The sequence below is a fragment of the Grammomys surdaster genome, unplaced genomic scaffold (genome assembly GCF_004785775.1).
Source record: "Grammomys surdaster isolate TR1022 unplaced genomic scaffold, NIH_TR_1.0 233, whole genome shotgun sequence".
Taxonomy (NCBI): Eukaryota; Metazoa; Chordata; class Mammalia; order Rodentia; family Muridae; genus Grammomys; species Grammomys surdaster.
In genome coordinates this window covers 876160-896747 of record NW_021604678.1, presented here as the reverse complement: position 1 = coordinate 896747, position 20588 = coordinate 876160, and the positions used below count along the sequence as shown (strand labels likewise).

Genomic DNA, 20588 nt, shown 5'->3' with positions numbered 1-20588 from the left:
GTCATCAGCTCTCTAGTTTGATCCCCCAGTGGCTTTCGTCATGCCTTTGCCAGAATGTCAACATGATGATCCGCTTAGCCTACAGGTCTATAAGACCTCTCCCTGCCAATCTATTTTGTCAGTTGGTTCTAGGCAAAGTCTTGATGCTTTTCAGTTCTTTTGATGCCCAGCTACACCCATCTGGTCAACCTAGGTCCTTTAGCATACAACCTGTTCAATATTTTTGACCTTTTACTGTTTTGATCCATCTGTAAATACAATCTTAAGTTCATGTTGCTGCTGTTATTGTTGTTTATAGGACAGGGTTTTTTTGTAGCCCTGCTCTTGATTTGCAGACCAGGCCAGTGTCAAACTAAAAAATCCACCTGCTTTTACCTTCCAAGTGCTGGGACTAAAGGCATGTGACACCATGCCCAGCTAAGTCCATGTTATAAATTTTCGTATCAACAAGAAAATTATGTGGGTGTGGTGGCATATACCTTCAACCTCAGCACAGGACTATCAGAGGGAGACAGCCTGATCTCTGTGATTTCCAGGTCAGCCTGGTCTACAGAGTGTTTCACGTCTGCCAACACTACATAGCAAGACCCTGTCTGAAAAAAAAAACAAAACACAAAAGCAAAACAAACAAACAAAAAATTCAGGTGCATGTTTGTTATTACAGCACACAGGAGACTAAGACTAGAAGATACAGAGTTTCGAATTAGCCTGATCTACATGAGACTGCAGTGTTTCAAAAAAAAAAAAAACCTGAAATAAAAGATGATTCAGAAATGTTACTTGTTACTCTTACAGAGGACTCAAATTTGGTTTCCAGCACTTACTTTGGGTAACTTAAAACTGCCTTTAAGCCCTGCTGTCTGAAATCTGATGCCCACTTATGGATTCTAAGGGCACCCATGCTCAAATACCCCCACATAGGCAAGCATATATACATAATTTCAAATAGCCAGACACAGACAGGGGCACACATCTTTAATTCTAGTAGGTAGGAGACAAAGGTAAACAGATCTCTGCATTTGAGACCAGCCTGGTAGTCTATCTGGAGAGTTTAAGGCCAGTTAGGTTTACATAGTGAGATCTGCCTAAAAATAGATAGATAGATAGATAGATAGATAGATAGATAGATAGATAGATGGATAGATACATAGATAGATAGATAGATAGATAGATAGATAGATAGATGATAGATAGATAGATCCTTTTCTCCTTAGAGTCCCTCTAAGTAGGTTAAAAGCACATACCATACTACTATGCCTGGCTAATAAATTCTTTCTTTATTCAAAGAAGATTAAAGCTGGTTGGTGGTGGCATACTCCTTTCTTTATGCCTGTCACTTGGGAGGCAGAGGCAGGGGAATCTCTGTGAGTTTGAAGCCAGCTTGGTCTACAGAGCTAGTTCTAGAATAGCCAGGGCTCTGGAGAATGATAGGAAGGTGTTGTTTTTTTCTTTTTTTGAGACAGGGATATATTTTAAACATATGTTTTTCTTGTTTGTTTGTTTGTTTATTTAGTGTGTGTGTGTGTATACATGAGCATGTGCATATTACAGATTATATGGATTATATGCAGAGGACAGTTTGCAGAAGTTGATTCCTTCCACTGTGTTGGTTCCAGGGATGGGACTCAGATTGCTGGGTTTGGTGACTTACCTTTACCCACTGAGCTGACCTACCAGCCCCCAAGTACCCTTTAGAGCAGTGGTTCTCAACCTTCCCAATGTGATGACCCTTTAATACAGCTCCTCATGTTGTATTGACCCCCCTCCATCCATAAAATTATTTTTGTTGCTACTTTATAACCTTAATTCTACTACTTGTTAAGATAGTAATGCAAGCCAGGCGGTGGTGGCACACACCTTTAATCCCAGCACTTGGGAGGCAGAGGCAGAGAGGAACTCACTCTGTAGACCAGGCCAGCCTCGAACTCAGAAATCCACCTGCCTCTGCCTCCCAAGTGCTGGGACTAAAGGTGTGTGCCACCACCGCCCGGCGAAATGTCTGTTTTCTGATGGTCTTAAATATCGCTGTTGAGAAGAACCACTGCCTTAGATGGTAAAGCTCATTGACAAGGACAAATATATGGTCCTAGCTCAAATTCAAACCACATTTTAAATTTTCTCACCCTTAACTTGTGCAGTTTTGACTGGAGTTTCTGATTGCTTTTTTTCCCCTTACTAAAGCAGAACTTTTGTGTGTATGTGTGCTTTATTTCATTCATGAGTTTGATTCTTACCTTTATCAATTGCTACAACTTCTCATTTTCTTCTGTGAATCTTTTAAAGGTAAAGTTAAGATTTTCATAGTGTGTACTAAATTATGTTCTGGGATCAGGCCCAGGTGGGACACTGGAACCAGAGCAAAGCTGAGAGGCAGGCATTCAGGAAATGTTTGCTTTATAGCTGAGGAAAATAAATTTTATTTCAGAATATCCTATATTCCAGATTGTTGGGGTATTATTTAATCTTCTGCCATCAAGGGTGATATTTGTGTTTTAGGAGTTGTGCTGTTTGTGTTTGTATTTTGTTATCTCTGATCTGGTCAGTGGTGTTTTCCTCCTGCAGAAAACCACAATACTGTGTAACTCTCCTAATTGAGACGAGTGCCAGTTACTGAGGAAGCTACAAGGCATGAAGCACATCGACAACTATTATTCAGACACATTCTCCCCACGGCCTGTAAAGCAGAGGCTGAAGTGCTGCTTGCTTACTAAAGAGATTAATGGCCTTTTTTATTTTTTTATTTTTATTTTTTGTCCTTTCTGAAATAGCGATTGGCTTGGTCTTGTAATGAGTCCACACCTGGAAATGGAATGTGAGTGTGTGGATGGATCCAGGGTTTTCCAAGTGAGGTAGTCTCTGGCCTCGCTTGCAAGCTGCCTGCTACCTCGGGCACAGGACATGGCTTTCCGCTGTTTGAGAAACACATTGCTAATTGGCAGGTTTTGCTCATTGTCCCTGGAACGTTAAATGAGTCAGTCCAGTTTGATAAGCTTGAGAAGGTGTTTAGTTTGGGGTTTATCCCAGACAGGAGGGAATCTTTTTTTTTTTTAATTGTTTACTGAAGGATTAGTCTGGGGTGGGAAGTAGGGATTAAATTGTAGAAATAGAGGTAGTGAGTCATTTCTCAGTAAGATCATATGACCTGTCACCACAGTCATGACAGGTACTGTGAGGTCACCATGTGGTTCCTGGGAATTGAACTCAGGACCTCTGGAAAAGCACTGGCTCTTAACCACTGAGCCATCTCTCCATGGTCTTGCTGTATAGTCCAGACTGGCATCAAATTCAATATCATTGTTAGTATTCTGTCCAAACTCCACCTCCACAGTTACCTGGCAACAGCCAGGTAGGCCTGCCCACTATAAAAGGGGCTGCTTGTCCCCCTCCTCACTCTCTTACTCTCTGTTCTCTTGCCTATAGGTTCTGTCTGTCCCCTTGCCCCTCCCCCTTCACTTCCCCCTCTCTCCATGTGGTCATGGCCTGCCTCTACTTCTCTGTTCTCTCCCCCCCACCCCCGCCTCTCTCTCTGCCTCTACTACCCTTTTGGCTCCCCTCCCCTTGCCCTGAATAAACTCTATTCTATGCCATACCTTCCTGTGGCTGGTCCCTCAGGGGGAAGAGATGCCTCGGCATGGGCCCACTGAGACATCCCCTTCCATCATTGGTCCCCGTCCATCAATCATGCCTCTGTCTCCTGAACACTGGGATTGCACATGTGCACCAGGGTGACTGCCTAAAAATTTGCAATTAGTTTTTTTGGGACAGGGTCTGACTGTGCAGCCCCAATTAGCCTGGAATTCAATGTGTAGGTCAGGCTTTCCTTGAACTCACAAAGATAAACTTATCTCTACCACCTGGGTACTGGAATTAAAGGTGTGTGCTACCATACCCTGCTTAAAAATATAGTATGCTTTAATTTTAAAAATTTCTTTAAAAAAAATCTGCAGGGCATGGTGTAGAATGCCTTTAATCCCAGCATTTATGAATCAGAGGGTAGAGGATCTTTGAGTTTAAGACCAGCTTGCTGTACATACTTCTGGAATTGCTTAGACAATAGAGAGATCCTGTGTCAAAAACAAACAAACAACGAAAGTCCTCCTGCTGGGTGTTTTCCTCCTCTTTCTGTGGAACCCTCAGACTTCTTAGCTACTTTAGAATTCTTTTTTTTTTTTTTTTTTGGTTTTTTTGGTTTTTCAAGACAGGGACAGGGTTTCTCTGTGTAGCCCTGTCCTGGAACTCACTCTGTAGAGCAGGTTGGCCTCGAACTCAGAAATCTGCCTGCCTCTGCCTCCCAATTGCTGGGACTAAAGGCATGCACGACCACCACCCGGCTTACAATTCTTTAAATATTTAAAATTCTTTAAAAGGAAGTTCCACTGGTGAAGTTGGTGAAAGGGGTTATGGGTACCTTGTGATATTTACCACAAGTGAATGTAGGCTGGTGCTTTCTTTACACCTTCCTCTGGAAAAAAAAATCACCCCCTTGCCCTTAGGGAGGAATACTTGAAGGATCTGTAAGGTTACACCCCCTGCAGCTTCCTAGGAAAGCATAAAAGCCAGAGAAAGTTGTTCCAGATGGGTTGCTTATAGCAAGAGGTTTCCTCTCTGGGTGGGGTTTTGGAAAGGGGACCATTCTAGGCAGACCAAACTGGAATGCACGGGGGTGTAGCTTCCCCCACATCTTCGATAAATAATTGGAGGCAGAGGCAATGAGTATTTCCTTGATGGTTGGCTCTTACGGTTGGCTCTTACTGTGGGTTGGGCTTTATTTGCAAGTGAAAGGCTTGCATTTGGAGTAGTTGAAATCACAATGGACCCCCACCCTTTTCACATCAAAGAGTAAAAGAATCCTCCCCCCCCCCCAATAAATGGGCGCTGCTCCACTTGTAAACAGAGCTGCAGGATGACCTCTAGGATTTTTGTTTTGCTTTTTAATTAAAAGAAAACAGGGTTTCCTGGTGGTGATTGCCGGCTGCTCCTGAAAGTTGGCTGTTCTTCCTGGAAGAAGCACAGCCTTTGTTAACGTCCTAGGCAGACAGTGAGGTTACCTATGAGTGCACACTGGTTCTCAACTCCTGGGAAGATGCTCCCTGCATGGGGTGGCGCTGCAGGGATCTTTATTGTCCTTAAAGTAAGACTAAGCATAGTGGGATTTCTGAGCCCTGCTGTCCTAGGAAGATTGAGAGCTTAGATCACTCCCTCCCCATCTAACTCCCAACACCAGAAGAAACACCCATGTGCAAGGCACAGAGCTAAAGAAAACAGGCAGTATGTAAAAATGATCCATAAGTAATTGTGAAGTTTTTACTCAAAGACTGAAGATAGTAGTTTATGTAGTTACAGGAATTTGCATGTGGTCAAAACTTTTAGCTTGTAGCTGGAAATAATAGTATTTGGAAGCATTTACTGTGCTGGAAGAAACAAGGTCACATTTATGCAACCAAGTTGTGGACTGCTGTCCCCACCATGTACTCGGCCCTGAAGATTAGGGCTCACCCTCTGTAAACACCCATTCCTCACTTAACTCCTCTGTCCTATCCCTGCAGGACTCAAAGCTGGAGGTCAGAGCAGCACTGAGCAGGGCTAGGCCAGCACTAGTCACCTGAGAATTCTAATGCTGTCTTGACTTTGCAAATACTTGGTATTAATAGTCTGTGTCCCTACTAGCTGGAAGACTGGGGGACGGGACAGAGGTCACAGCTTAGAGTTTCTGCATGGCTGGCAAGGGAAAGCACGGTCCAGCTGAGGTGTGCTCAACTGTATTCAAGCTCCTTATCCACCTAAGAGGAAGGGTGGGTAACAGCTGCTAGTTAGATATTAGCTGTGCATACCCAGTAGTGTTTAGAGCATAGGTATTACAAAGGGATAAAACAATTTTTCTTTTTACCGGGCTCTAACTAAGATTCAGGGCATCCTAATCAAGTGCCATATCACTGACCACTGTCTTTTTTAATGGGCAAAGCCAGGCTCTGTGCTATATTTCTTATATAACATCCCTCCCTTCCTCCCTCCCCCACACCCCATGTTTCTTTCTTCCTGTCTTATATGCAGGGTTTCTGACTGATCCCGGGGAGCTACATTTTCACTTCAGTCTTACAACTCCTAATAGATTTACATTTTGTAGACAATAAATGAACTGTGGCAGACAGTCAAACCACATTTCTAATTCTTAGTGATAGATTTTTGAAACAGGAACTCACTCTAGCTCCAGGTGGCCTAGAACTCATCAATTCTCCTGCCTCAGTCTTCCAAGTGCTGGGATTACAGGTATGAACCACCAAGCCTGGTTTAAGTCCTACTGTTATTGGGCCTCTAGAACCTCAACTCAAACCCAACTACACATTAACTGCTTTGGAACTAGGAACGGAAGGCAGGGAAACACTATGCACTCTGGCTTGCCTTGGAGAGATTTGTGCTGGATTTTTCTGGAGTCAGCTGTCTTTTCTGACACTGTTAACTAGATAGGAGGTTGTTTCTAAGGGATGGAGTTAACAGGGTACAGTCAGAAGTACCTTTCCTACTGAAGGCACAAAGCTGATTACTCAGGAGGGAGCTCAGGCAGCTAACCAGCCATGCAGCAGGGAAAGATTTGTTAGTATATGTATAAGGCAAGAGGTGGCTCTCCTGCACACACACACACACACACACACACACACACACACACACACGGTTGTCACACTCATGAGGTGGTATTTCCTAGAATGATTTTAGTCTGTGCAGCCCTACACAGGTGCCAGGTGGTGGCCTTGCAGCTCAACGGTTACATGCTGCAGCTGCTCCTCTTAGACTGTCAGCATCCGGCAGAGCAGAGACGTACTTTCCTCCAGTGGCCCCTTGTAGAAAATCTCCTTAAGAATGGAGTACTGACTTCCAAGTGGGAGCTAGTGTTTCAGAGGCGAGAGTGCAGAACAGGGCAAAAAATACATTAAAAAAAAATTTCTTCAGTGGGCAGTGGTGGTGCTAGCCTGGTCTACAGTGAGTTCCAGTATAGCCAGGTCTACACAGAGAAATCCTGCCTTGAAATTCCTCCCCTGAGCTATGTAGAGCTGGCAGAATTATCCCCTCTAAACTGTTCCTTTAATTGTACAGTAAAAATAGGGTTAAGTGTGTGTGTGTGTGTGTGTGTGTGTGTGTGTGTGTGTGTGTGTGTGTGTGTTTAAATCCCAGCAGATTGAGGCCAACTGGGTCTACATAGTAAGATCCAGGACGACCATAGCTACATAGTGAGGTCTTGTCTCAAAAGAAAAGAAAACAAACCTAGCAGATGCTAGATGTACTGATGGCACATGCATCATCATCATCATCACAACAACAACAATGTAATAAATTGCTGTTTTGAGACAGAGTTTCTTTAGCTGCTCTGGAACTCACTATAGACCAGGCTAGCCTAGGAACTCATGGAAAGCTACCTGCATCTGTCTCCCCAGTCCTGGAATTTAAGTTGTGCACCACTATGCCCAGCCTTAAATTATTTTTTAAAAGCCTGTTGGTGGTGGTACATGCCCTTGATCCCAGCACTTGGAAGGCAGGCAGATCCTACTTTATTAATTTTTTTATCAAGGAAATAGTCATATTTCTTATGCAGAGACTCCACTGTCAAAAGATGTCCAGTTTGAATAGGCAAGATGTTCAGGACTACTGGGAGCTGGAGAGGGTCAGGTCTGTGCCCTTTTGGAGCACCTGCTGAAGATGGCATCCCAGTAGCTAGGAAGAGATGGTGGATGCCATTTGGTGGTTGATCTGTCGTGTCAGATTTTCAAAAGAGTTATTTCATGTTAAGTTATACGTATGTGTATATGTGCCTCTTCCCTGGAGAGGAATGAGGCTGACCTGGAGGTGGGATTTGCTTCTGATAGGTATTTATTTGCCTTTTCTTGCAAAAACAACCCAAAAGTTTGTTATGTTGCTGGTTTGCTGGTTGTTTGTGTCAAAGCCTGTGAGATAATTATTCTTGTCAACCCAACTGTTGAAGACTGTATTTTAAGGTCTGAGTATGAGATCTGCAGAATGGTGTGAACAGTGACCTACTTGTCTTCACTGGGCTTTTAAAACTAAATTGTTTTAAAGTTCAAGCCAGCCTCCTGGCCAGCCATGCCTGAAAGTCACCTGTAAGTCACTCTACAGTGGGAGGAGCATTGGTTCTCAATCTTTGAGTCACGACCCCACTAGGAGTGGAATGACCCCTTCCCAGGGGTCATATATCAGGTATCCTGCATATCACATATTTGTGCTACAGTAGCAAAATTACACTTATGAAGTAGCAACCAAAATAATGTTATGGTTAGGGGTCACCGAAACATGAGGGTCGCATGAGGTGTTAAAGGGTCGCAGGTTTAGGAAGGCTGAGAAGCATTCATCTACAGCTAGTCTGTCAGTGTCATGGTGTGGCAGGCGTCCTGTCAGGGTGCTCAGGCTAATGTTCAGATATCTGCAGAGTTACTGAGAGAGAGATGGAAGGGACAGCAGGTGTAGGGTGGGGTTTTGTTCTTTGTTTGTTTGTTTTTTTCCCCTGTCATACAATTTTGAGCCTATAATTTTAAGAACAACTATAGATCAAATGTCAAGACCACCATCTCCATTTGGTGTGTTGTTTTGTCTGCATGGATATTTGTGTGAGGGTGTCAGATCTCCTGGGATTTTGGAGTTACTGACAGTTGTGAGTCTCCATATGGGTGCTGGGAATTGAACCTGGGTCCCCTGGAAGAGCAGATAGTCTCTCCAGCCCCCAATTTTGGGGTCTTTGGCAGTTACTTGGTGTAATTTCCTGGCTGACCTGTGAAGATTCACTGCTCAAATCTCAGGGGTTCTGAGTTTGCCTTCAGCTTAGCCCTTCTTCCCCAACAGCCAGGGTTTACCTAGCATTGGCTTGCTATCCCCGCTGAAAAGGTCCTTTTATGCTTCAGCAAAGTGTATGGATGGAGGTAAGATCTATTAAGGCCCAATTCATAAAGCAATTGTATATGATATTTTTTCCTTTTATGGATAGGGTTCCATGTATCTTATACTCACCTTAAACTCACCAAGATGCGAAAGCTGACCTTGACCTCCTGACCCTCTGTGGTACACCCCCAGGTGCTGGTGGCTCCTCACCTGACTGTACTGTGCGAAGCAACCATTGTACCAACCACGCCTCACGACAGTCTCTGATTTTCATTTCTTCAAGTCATCTAGCATCCTTTGGGTTCAAGGTTAGGAGTCTTCCCTATTCCCATAAGATAACAGCAGAGGCTGAGAAATCCATGTAACACCATGTGGGTGTTCCATTCCAGCAAATGCTTGAAGCAACTGCAGAGCAATGTACACTGAATTTTCCTGTGCTGTGGTCAAATCTTACTCTTCTTCCTAGGTTTAGGACACACTTTGGCTTTTATGTACCTGACTTAGCAGTCTGATTAGATCCAACCAAAACTTCATATTCACCAGTGAGATTCTATCTAAAACAACACAAATACCCAAACAAATGATGAACCTTGCAGACTCCCACGTCTCTAACTTGGGTCCTTCTTACACTACAGATTTTTCTCTGTATAATTTTTTTAAAACTTAAAACACAAACACACACACACACACAAGATCTAATAGCATAGCCTGGCCCCCAACCCTATGTGTAGTAGAGGCTAGGCTTGAAGTCTCCATCTTGCCTCATCTCCTGAGTGCTGGGATTGCAGACTTACTTACTGCACCAGCATGCAAGCCCCTGTACTACCTTCTAAGTGGCTTCACCACCCTCAGTGGTGGTTCCCAATCTGGAAGTCCTTGTGGGTCTGAAGGTTGCTGAAGCTGACCTTGACCTCCTGACCTTCTGTGGTGCACCCCCCAGGTGCTGGTGTTAAAAGCATGCAAGGCTTCTCACCTGCCTGTGCTGTCCTACGCAAGCATTGTACCACTGAGCTAGGCTGCCCTCTTTGTCCTGCAGTCCTTGTGTTCCTCTGCACTGACTCCCTGCTGTCTCTCCACCCCCCACCCCCCCACCCCCCCACCCCCCCACCCCCCGTCAGGAGGACATCATTAGATTAAGACAATTCAGAGCCATCTCACTCCCATGGTTCTCTTTGAATAATATAGAGGTCCTAGGATCCCTGGATCTCAGTTTCCTGTTTGTCAGGACTTCTCCTCCACCAGCCCTGTTGTCTAGTGATACAAGTCACACAAGCCCATCTATGGGCTTCTACCTTCAAGTCCCTTGCCTTTTATCCCTGCTAGGCCTCTCTGTTCCTTTATCTGTAATCACTATCAGAAAATTGTGGGGCTTTTAGGAATGTATAGGAGGGACACCATTGTACATGTGGCCAACAATCAGGGTAGGCTTCTTGGAGAAAGAAATGAATAGGAATGGAATTGATGTTGAGGGCTGGAGAGATGGCTCAGTGACTGAGAGCATGTACAGGTCTTGAAAAGAATGAGAACTGATTTCCCAACACAGAAGCACCAGTCCTTGGAAGATACAATGCCTCTGCCGCCATGGACACCTATATGCCCATGAGCATACTTATCCCCAACCCCAAATATATACTGGTTTAAAAAAAGTTCTCAGTATGTTGTATGGCTTTATAGATTAAGCTGGACTCAAACACAGACAACACAGACATCTGCCTGCCCCTGCTTCCTAAATTCTGGGGTTAAAGGCTTAGCAACATGTGTATCTTTTTTTTTTTTTTTTTTTTGGAGACAGGGTTTCTCTGTGTAGCTCTGGCTGTCCTCGAACTCTCGAACTCAGAAATCCGCCTGCCTCTGCCTCCCAAGTGCTGGGATTAAAGGCATGGGCCACCACCGCCCGGCAGGAGTTCCAAATGTTGAGAGCAAGGAATGAAAAGCCAGAATTCAGGGACACCCGGCACAACAGGTGTATCTTAAGTTTTTTAAAAAAGGCAATATGTAAGAGTAAAAAAAAAAAAGTGTGGTAACTCAGAGTGGTGGTAGTAGTGGTGGGGGTGGTGGTCTAGGTAAAGGAACTATATTTATATTCCATAAATTACATTATAGAAAAAAGGAAGGGAGAGATAATAGCACCTTCACCTCAGTACCCTCAACTTCTCCCACCCCCCCCCCAAAAAAAAACCCTCTTATACTGTAAAACCCTTCTAAGGACTGAGTGAGGCTCACTGGAGCCAGATCTCTGAAGCATCTTTAGGAAGTGTCCTGGTGAGGCATACAAGGCATGTGGAAGTATATGTAGCAGAAAAACAAGCTTTGGAGAAATTTACTTGTGTTCTTGGTTTGATTGAATTTTATTCTATTTCTTGGTTTTTGAGAAAGGATTTCTCTGTGTAGCCTTGGCTGTCCTGGAACTCACTCTGTAGACCAGACTGGGCTCAAACTCATAGATACATCTGCCTCTGCCTCCCAAGAGGATAATTAGAGTCCATGAGAAGCTTAGACATAACCTGATGGATTCTGCATGGTTTTCAAGAGAGTGGAAGAGGATATGTCAGTGAATTGAATGTAAAACAGATGTCAAAAGCAATTCGTTTTTAGTCCCTTGGCTCTGCCACCTGGAGATCCGGATGAGGAAACAGGTCAAGTACACATCCCTTCTGAATATCAAGGAATAAGACTACAGTTGTGTGTAATAGGGGTCGGAGGACAACTCTGTCTAATTGGGTTTTCTCTTTCCTTTTCTTGATTGGATCCAAGTATTAGACTCAGTCTTGCACCCAGGTGCCTGGAGCCAGAGAGCTGTCACTGCCCCCAGCTACACACACTTTGAGTAGCCTCAGTTGGAAATGCCTTTCAGAGCTGAACTATTTGTCTGGAGTTCATTTCAGATCAGTGCTTAAGATACATATTATTACTCTGTAGAAAATGGATCTCCAATGTGTTGAGGTTTTCAAAGAAAGTGAGAAGATGGGACTGCCCAGAAAGAGAAAAGAGTAACAATTCAGTGGCAACTTAGTAACAAGAAATGAGCTCAGAGATTTAGCTGAATGAAGTACAGGGTCTAGGATGTGACTCAGTCCAGAGGGCTTTCCCTATAAGGAACAAAGACTGTTATGGACTCCAACTCTGTGTCTCTAAGGCAGTGAGTGGTTCTCAACCCGTGGATTGTGACCCTTTCACAGGAACTGCCTATCAGTTGTCCTGCATATTAGATATTTACATTTAGCAGAATCACAGTTATGAAGTAGTAATGAAATAATGTTATGGTTGGGGGGTTACCACGTAAGCTGTATTAAAGGGTTGCAGTGTTAGGAAGGATGGAAATCACAGCTTTGAGGACTAGCAGTCTACCAAGATATGGTACACAATAAATGAATAAATAATTTAAAATGAAGGAAAATTCTGCTTTCAGGAGTAATTATGTTTTCTTTCTTTCCTTTTTTTTAAAAAAATTATTTATTTAATGTACATGAGTACACTGTAGTTATCTTCAGGTATACCAGAAGAGGGCACCCGATTCCATTACAGATGGTTGTCAACTACCGTGTGGTTGCTGGGAAATGAACTCAGGATGTCTTGAAGAGCAGTCAGCGCTTTTAACCTCTGAGCCATCAGCTCTCTCCAGCTCTCTCTTTGTTGCTGCTAATTTGTTTTTGTTTGTCTACTCACTTATAGACAGGGTCTCATGTAGCACAGGCTAGTCCCAAACTTTGCCAAAAATGACCTTTAATTCCTATTCCTTTTGCTTTCTCCTTTCAAGAGCTCAGATTACAAGTGTCCTGCACTCAACTCCTCCCTCTTCGTTTTCTTTCTTTTTCCTTGTCTGTCTTTCTTTCTTTCTTTCTTTCTTCCTTTCTTTCTTTTTTTGTTTTTGTTTTGTTTTGTTGTTGTTGTTTGTTTTTCGAGACAGAGTTTCTCTGTGTAGCCCTGGTTGTCCTGGAACTCACTCTGTAGACCAGGCTGGCCTCAAACTCAGAAATTGGCCTGCCTCTGCCTCCCAAGTGCTGGGATTAAAGGTGTGCGCCACCACTGCCCGGCCCCTCTTTGTTTTTAATGCCTGGTTTGAGAGTGTTTTGAGATATAAACTGGCATTCCTTCATAGTACACTGTAGAATTTTTGTAGTCATGCTTGCTGAGATATGGCGTTTTCGTTACACTTAGTCCTATGATGGGCCAAGATCTCAGGAACAGAACTTTGGTGACCTTTCAGAGGGCTTTATACTGAGGGGGATGGGAATGAAACCAAGCTGGCCAGTGGGTGGTAGGTAGCTACCCGGAGAGATTTATGAGCAACATCCTGTTCTGGAATCACTGCTGAGGATGGAAGATGGGGCACTACTGCTACATAAATCAGGAAGGCAGCTCTGGAATGAGTATGGGCCATTGGAGAGTCTGGGGAAGACCTGTTGGTGGTTGGTATTCTGCGTTACCACATCGCTGAAGACACACTATGGGCCCAGCTCTTGAGTCCACACAGGTGTTGGTGCTGGTTAGATGGGTTCATTTTCCTAAGGAGAAAACAGCTGAGCAAGACAAAGACAAGTGCTACTGTGGCCAGAGCCACCTGTACGTAGTCTTATAATTGCTTCCTGAATTGTGAAGAAAAAGAGGTGAGCCATTTGGGAGGGTGGAGGAGATTGTATAAATGGGATGCCGGGTTTGATATTGAACCCGGCTCTGTATGGCCATCTACTTTGTTCCTTCCATCGTTTGCCGCATCTTTGACTCAGACGCAGGGTGTGCGTGAAACCTAACATGTTGTTGGGAGGAGGAAGCCTTGACCTAAATCATCCTTTCTTCAGTGGAAGACAAATCAGTCCTTCAGCAGAAGAGGTGGATTCTGGGAACATGGCTCAGCAGTTGGAAATACTCGCTGCTCTTTCAGAATCAAGAGTTCAGTTCCCAGAGACCATACCAGCTCATAAGTGCCTGAAACACCAACTCCAAAAGGATCCACTGTGTCAGGCCTCCATAGACTGCACTTATACAGGCGAACCGGCACACATACATAGGTTTTTTCCCCTTAAAGGATAAGGTTGGAATGTAGCTGTGTTGGCAGATTGCTGGTCTAGCATGCACAGAGCCCCGAGTTTCATTCCTAGCATTGTATAAACTGGGTATGGTGGTACTCCTGGGGTGGCAGCAGGAGCCACAGGCCATTTGCAGCTAGTTCTGGGCTGGCCTGGAATTCCTGGGGTTCTAATAGGGAAATAGAAGATCACACCCTGTGTTCAAAAGTCTACAAATTGAAAATGAAAGGATCCTAATTTTTACCAGAAATGAGATCATTTTCATCGACTTAGGTCAAGGCTTCACCCTCCCATGAAGCACCCCTTCGAATTCCAGCATTCAGGAGGCAGAGGCAGGGGAATCTGTGAAAATGAGTTTCAGGATAGCCAGGGCTACACAGAGAAGGTCTAGCTTGAAAAAAAAAAAAAACAAACAACAAAACAAAAATACAGTTTCATTCTAGATAAGCGTTCTCATCTTGGGTTTGGGGGTGGAGTTATTCAAGTTGTGTAATAATTACCCCTCCCCCATTTATATACTCAGAGTCAATAATTGTATGTTTTTAAGTTGTGGATAGAGATTTGCTTTATAGGTAAATTTATGATGCTACTCAACTGAAATATTTACATGCTGGGTTCCATTTCCAGTGCCACGTGCACATCTGTACATCCACGTATGCACACACATTTGCAAATGTTATTTAATAAATGTCAAAGGCTAAATGGTTATTCTTCTACTCCCTTTAGAAAATGAGACTGTTATTCAGTTACTGTTATTGTCACTGATAAAACCCTAAGGGAGAGCCGGGCAGTGGGGGCTCACGCCTTTAATCCCAGCACTTGGGAGGCAGGGGCAGGTGGATTTCTGAGTTCAAGGCTAGCCTGGTCTACTGAGTGAGTTCCAGGACAGCCGGGGGTGGGGGGGGGGGGGAGGAACAAAACAAGGGAGAGGCTGGTTTCAGCTCTCTTTTTGTTGCGGTTGTGGTTTTTGTTTTTGTTGTTTTTCGAGACAGGGTTTCTCTGTGTAGCCCTGGCTGTCCTGGAACTCACTCTGTAGACCAGGCTAGCCTCGAACTCTCAAACTCAGAAATCCTCCTGCCTCTGCCTCCCAAGTTCTGGGATTAAAGGTGTGAAAAGCCACCACCGCCTGGCTTATTTCAGCTCTTGATTTTAGAGGTTTTACCGCTTGGTGGCTTGGTCCTTATGACAGTTCAATAGGTCATGGTTGGTTCAATATGTACATATAGGAGGCTTGCTCATCCCATGTTGGCTGGAAATCCATCAGACAGATTGCAAGAGAGGCAGACTGAGACTGCCCCTTTAAGGGCACACCCAGGGACCTTCCCGACTCTAGGTCCCATTTCCTAAAAGTGCTACCACTTCTTAGTAGCTCTGCAGATGGGGTAGAGTGTCATGTGGCCAAGGAAGCAGCAGCAAAGGCTGAAGCATTGAGGAAGAGACCACAGGTCCCTAGGCCCAGGATATGTATAGGGTGTAGAGAGGGTCTGTAAGGAGCTTCGTTAACAGGATATGGAAGCCTCTAGGTTTCTTCCAGAGAGGCAGCACGTCTCAGCACGCCTTATGCTGTAGTAGGCAGTGGAGAAACCCTCTTGCAGTGGATGGGAATCATACTTCCCTCTTACTTTACAGAGAAAACAGAAGTAGAAAAGGAAACCATTCCAGGGTTAGGGCTGGCTCTGGGTTTTATCTTTAACTTTCCTAATTGTCACTGTTGTGTTTTGTAAAATGGCGAGAGGGAGCACCTTAGTGGCCAGGCCAAGGTGTTCTAAGGAATCACTACCATGCGACAGGCCTAGTAGAGAAGGAAGCTTACTGGGAGAAGGGAAGATGAGCTGGAAATGGGGCAGACACAGAGAAATGTTGGGGGTTGGGGGAGTACAGAGAAGGACAGAAAGAGAGAGGAAGACAGGAAGAGGCTGTCTGGGAACACATGAGAATAGAGAGAGGATGGATGGGTGGATGGATGGACGGTCAGACAGTCAGACAGACAGACAGACAGATGAACAGTCTTCTTTTATGCCTAGCTTCTGGCTAACACCTGGCAAACAGAAAGGCAAGCTGTTACTACTTAGCCAATGGGTGGAGTTCCACTTTTTTAATCAAAAATGAGGAAGTAGGGGCTGGAGAGATGGCTCAGCAGTTAAGAGCACTGACTGATCTTCCAGAGGTTCTGAGTTCAATTCTCAACAACCACATGGTGGGTCACAATCATCTGTAACGGGATCTGATGCCCTCTTCTGGCACACAGGTGTACATGCAGATAGAGCACTCATATCCATAAAATAAATTTTAAAAAATGAGGAACTAGAAAAGGGGTGATTGGTGGGGCCGGAGTGGTTAGTGTTCTTTAACTATTTTCTGCTGACTGACTTTGGGACAATGGTTGTCTTTGGGAAGTCTAAGAAAATTGGGATGTTGCTTAAGTCCTGAAAGAGAGCTGGCTGTTTCATTGCTGTCCAGGGTCTGTGGGACCATCTGCTGCTAGGAAAGTACAGGCCCAGTAGAAATGTCTGGGAGGGTAAGCTGGAGCACCTCTGGGTTGCTTCTCTGGAGCTGTCCTGGATGTAGATTTTGACTTATTGGAGGCAGAAAATAAAGTTAAGCAGGCTCAGGAGAAAACCTTTTTCTTAGGTATGAATATGTAATCCTTAGGCCTATGGTCTTGATGGCTGAGGGAGGGGAGTCCCAGAACCAGGGAATTGGCAGGGGGAACCCCACCCTTTGGAATAGACAACAGATAGAGAACTTAAGGTATTGATTTGACCCATGAGAGGTAGATTGGAGCAGGTTTCCGGGGCTTACAAGGATCTTTTGAAGTTTACAAAAGAGTTGAATTTGTTAACTTCATGAATAGTCTTTAAGGTGAGCTCAGGGAAGACAAAAACATTTCCTGGAGCAGAAGGGACAAGAGTAGCTTTTCCCCTCTATCCAGAACACTGAATGTACATAAACTTAGCATAATGAGAAACAGTTTTAAGTCTATCTTTAAAAGACAACCAAAGGAAACTTAAAATCCTGACTTGTGACTGTGATAGTTGATTGTAAACTGTGTTGGAAGCACAGAGTAGGGCCTGGTTGATCGTGGTTGGGGATTTGGAGAACAGCTTTGTAGTCACCTGGATTGAGTTCCTGCCTAAGGGAGAGAAGCAGATGAATGATGGGGAAGAGGGGTCTGGAACAGATTCTCCTACCCCAAATGTCTCCCATGAGGGAGAGGAGGTAGTGGGCTCAGCTGGAGAAGGCTGGAGTCATAGTTACAATTTCTGTGATTCAGCTGGAAAGGTAACCAGTGCCCAGAGAGTTAGAAGCAAGAAAAGTTCTCATAGATTTCCAAGAATTAGTTCTGGGAGAAAGTAAAACTACATCTTCCTTCTGTAACTTAACTGCAAGTAATCGTAAAGACAGGCTTGTGACTGGTTTAAGTAAACCATTAATAGAATGTATTTATTAAGATGTAGTCTTTGGGGCTGAAGCCCTGTGTTCAATTCCCAGCACTGCCTACAAACTGGGTGTGATGTCATGCCTTGTAATTCCAGCACTCTGGAGTTTAAGGCAGGAGGATCAAAAGCTCAGAACCTACCTGAGTATGTAGTAAATCTGCAGCTAGTCAGGGCAATTAAAAAACAAGCACCTTTTCTTTGTTTTGAGACCTCAGTACTCATAGGCTTCGAACTCAGAGACATGCCTTTGCCTCCCTAATACTGGAATTAACAGTGTGTGCCATACCCAGCAATACCTTTTCTTTTTAAAGTGGTCACTAGACAGGATAACTTGCTAACTGCTGGCCTTGAGTTTGCTGAGTAGCTGAGGATGGTATTACAAGCATTTCTCACAATGCCTGGTTTGCAAATTTAGATTTAGATTATATCTCTTGGTCCTTGCCTAGCTAGGGCAGGGCTAGTCTCTAGGGAAAAGGAAGTTTAAAAAAATGAAGCAATGCCGGGCCTTTAACCCCAGCACTTGGGAGGCAGAGGCAGGCAGATTTCTGAGTTCAAGGCCAGCCTGGTTTACAGAGTGAGTTCCAGAGCAGCCCAGGCTACATAGAGAAACCCTTTCTTGAAAAACAAAACAAAAACAAACAAACAAACAAAAAGGAATGTGAGAGAAAACAAAGAGATAACAGCACCTGCTCCAGGAGGTGTGGAGGTGGTCAGAGTCTTGACCTTGGCTCTTGACCTTGGTCACTGGTCTAGTAGGAGTACCATTGGACGTTTGAAGATGGAGGGTGGCGAGTCCTCAGGAGTTAACTTGGCAGGCTTGGTGCAGTGGATTAGCCCTGGTGAAGCTGGAGATGGGAGACCAGTTAGGTCAGGTCCAGTGCCTATCACACCTGGCTGCTCTCGCTCCATTGGGAGGGGTTTGGAAAGTGTGGCTTCCAGGCTATAGAAATAACCTGCAGAAATGCTTGATAGTTTGTGTTGAGTTTCACCTTGGCTTCCTTCTTCAATCTCCATTCCCCCAACACCTTAAATCCCTGTACTGTTTATTGCAGGGAGACAATGTATGCAGATAGTGTTATTGTTGAAAACTTTACATACATGTAGCCTGGGAGAAAGCATACCCTTTCCTTATTTCTGGATGCAGGTTGACTTGTAATGAGAAATTAACTGTCAAAGGAGCACACTGGCTTGAAGGTTTTCTTAGGGACCCTCCATTTTAGAGGGTTGAGGCTTTCCTCATCCTTGTATGGGCCAATCGGCATTGAACATTGAGGAGCTAAAAAATAAAACCAGATTGCAGAGGACCAGGATGATCACCTTGGTTACAGATGTAACTCCATCCAGGGAGATCTATTCTGCAGCATGGTGGCCCAGGGAAGAGGCAGAGACAGGAGAGTTGGAAGTTCAAGGCCAACCTATGCTATAGGCCAAGCTGGAAGGCACTCTGACTATATAAAACACCTGTTACGAAAACAAGCAAGCAAGTAATGCTCTCTGTTGAGCCCAGACTATCCTTCAAACTCCTGGCAACCCATGGGCACATGGGGAGGGGAAGGAAGCCTCACCCAGAGTCTGCTTGAATTCTCTTGGTAGAGTTGGATTCTGCCACATCTGACAGTTAACTGTGTCATTGCATAGAGACAATTTTAAAAAAAAAACTTAAAAAAGATACTTCGAATAAGAATGTTAAATAGCAGCCGGGCGGTGGTGGCGCACGCCTTTAATGCCAGCACTCGGAAGGCAGAGGCAGGCGGATTTCTGAGTTCGAGGCCAGCCTGGTCTACAGAGTGAGTTCCAGGACAGCCAGGGCTACATAGAGAAACCTTGTCTCAAAAAACAAAACAAAACAAAAATGTTAAATAGCAGTCAATGTGTATAAGTTGCCGTTGAGTTTAACCTTACTACCCGCCCCAAGTTTCAAGCCTTTAAACTATGTGAAAAATCTTAAACAAGATTGTGGACATTGTTTACAGCCAAAACAATGACTCCCTTGTAACCTTGTACTGTAAGGATTCTTTCCATCCTTGTGACTCAAGGTTTTATCTTATCAGCCTGTTTTCCTATCTAGTGCACCTCAGAAACTAACCTAGGATCTCATTTACCAAAAACAAGAAAAGGAAAAAAAGTCCTTTAGAGACACTGAAAACTAGGTAGGGTGTGGTGGTGCCTGTCTCTAGTCCCAGGAGAGCCAGAGGCAGGCAGATAGAACTCTGTATTTGAGTATATGTTTTTTTTTTTTTTTTTCAAGACAGGGTTTTTCTATGCAGCCCAGACTGGCCTTGAACTTAGATCCACCTGCTTCTGCTGAGTTCTGGGATTAAATGCTTGTACTCCACGCCTGACTGTTGAGTGTCTACTGTCTAGAGCCACTTACTGAGATGGTATTCCTGAATTGGTCCTCATATTGAGTTCCTATATGTACCCAGAACCACATACTGACACATTGTCTCAGCAACAATAAAACTATTTTTTCTTTTTTTCCCTTTTATTGGATATTTTCTTTATTTACATTTCAAATGTTATTCCCTCTCCAGGTCTCCCCTCCAGAAACCCTCTATCCAACCTCCCTAAAACTATTTTTTTCAATAAACAACTTTGAGCCAGGCAGTAGTGGCACACACCTTTTTTTTTTTTTTTTTTGGTTTTGGCTTTTCAAGACAGGGTTTCTCTGTGTAGCCCTGGCTGTCCTGGAACTCAACTCTGTAGACTAGGCTGGCCTCGAACTCAGAAATCTGCCTGCCTCTGCCTCCCAAGTGCTGGGATTAAAGGCGTGTGCCACCACCGCCCGGCCGGCACACACATTTTTAATCCTAGCACTCAGAGGCAAAGATAGGCAATTCTAGTTCAAGGGCAGCCTGTTCTACAGAGAAAGTTTCAGGATAGCCAGGGCTACACACAGAGAGACCTTGTCAGGGTTAGGATTAGGGTAAGAAACTAAAATGAAACAAAAACAACATTGCTTCGATCTGTCTTATCTTGAAATGTTCTTTTCTTTTTAGATTTAAAATTTTTATTTTATTCATTGTGAGGGTTTTGCCTGTCTGTGCTGCGCAGTGTCCACAAAAGGCCAGAAGGGGGCATCTAGAATTGGCATTCTGGAGGTTGTAAGTTACCATGTGGGTGCTGGGAATTGAACCAGAGTCCTGGAGGAGCCCCTGGCTTTTAGGCTGTCTTTCCTGTCCCCAGCCCCCTTTAAGAAGAACTAGTGGTATGAGGAAACCTATGATCTAGGGTTAGGCAC

General features: G+C 44.3%; 1 protein-coding gene across 2 annotated transcripts in view; it reads left to right on the top strand.

Moving 5' to 3' along the window:
* The window catches only part of Aff1 (AF4/FMR2 family member 1), a 157775-nt gene that overhangs the window by 21367 nt on the left and 115820 nt on the right, over positions 1 to 20588 (top strand). The window contains exon 1 of one of the 2 annotated variants that reach the window (XM_028773643.1): positions 9127 to 9188. The exons of the other annotated variant lie outside the window; for it this stretch is intronic. The gene's annotated coding sequence lies outside the window, so the exon portion shown is untranslated. Of the gene's footprint in view, positions 1 to 9126; positions 9189 to 20588 lie in introns of those variants that run through there. 2 annotated transcript variants of the gene reach the window in all.